A 983-nucleotide genomic window follows, 5' to 3' on the forward strand; every position below is an offset into this window, starting at 1 on the left:
TATATATATACATATAGATATATATATATATGTAAATACATATCTATATCTATATATATGTGTATACTCACTCATACACATACACACACACACACACACACATGTATACATTGAATATGTGTATATATTTCCTTTTCTTTTATGTGAGTTATTAAAACGTAAATAAAATGTGAAAAACCAAAGCAACAACGAAATAAAAAACACTGTTACAAACAATACAAACAATATATTGAAACATTAATTGTATTGATAATTAATCTGATTTGATAATTGAACTAATTAGCTAACGTCTGAATGCTTCAATTCCAGGTCAACAGCGGGTATCGTCTTAACATTTAAATACAAACTGTTTCTCCCGAAAAATACATCTCCTCCTCGATGAAGTAGGTTCTAACAGAACAACATTTTAAGTACGGATAAATCTTCTTTTCCACTCTAGGCATAAAGCCCGAACATTTTGGGGAGGAGGCCAGTCGATTAGATCAACCCCAGTACGCAACTGGTACTTAATTTATCGACTCCGAAAGGATGAAAGGCAAAGTCGGCTTCGGCAGAGTGCGGATAAATATTACCTCTCGGCGTTAAAAACTGTTTCTGTCGCTAATATAGAGGGTTGGCCAAAAGTCACCCGACAGTATATCAAAATTCCATAACTACTTAATATTCAATTTTATTTATTCATTCCAATTATGAATGTTTAATAATTGAATCCTGTGAGTTAGAATCACCGTTTTTTTCAATATTCGTCTATCTATTAGTGAAATCTCATATAAAATATTTTTTTGTTTTAATCTTGGAATTAAATGGCTTTGATTTATTGTCAGGTGACTTTTGGCCAACCCTGTATGTCTTTCAACAAGTTCACTGGCAAATCGCGTCACCAGCGTCGCTTCTGGCGAAGAGATGAGTCACTACTATCTCTAGCGGTCGAACGTCCATCACCAATGAAACCAAAGAAGTCGAAATAACGTGATCTAGTGTTT

This window comes from Octopus bimaculoides, chromosome 21 (genome assembly GCF_001194135.2).
Source record: "Octopus bimaculoides isolate UCB-OBI-ISO-001 chromosome 21, ASM119413v2, whole genome shotgun sequence".
NCBI lineage: Eukaryota > Metazoa > Mollusca > Cephalopoda > Octopoda > Octopodidae > Octopus > Octopus bimaculoides.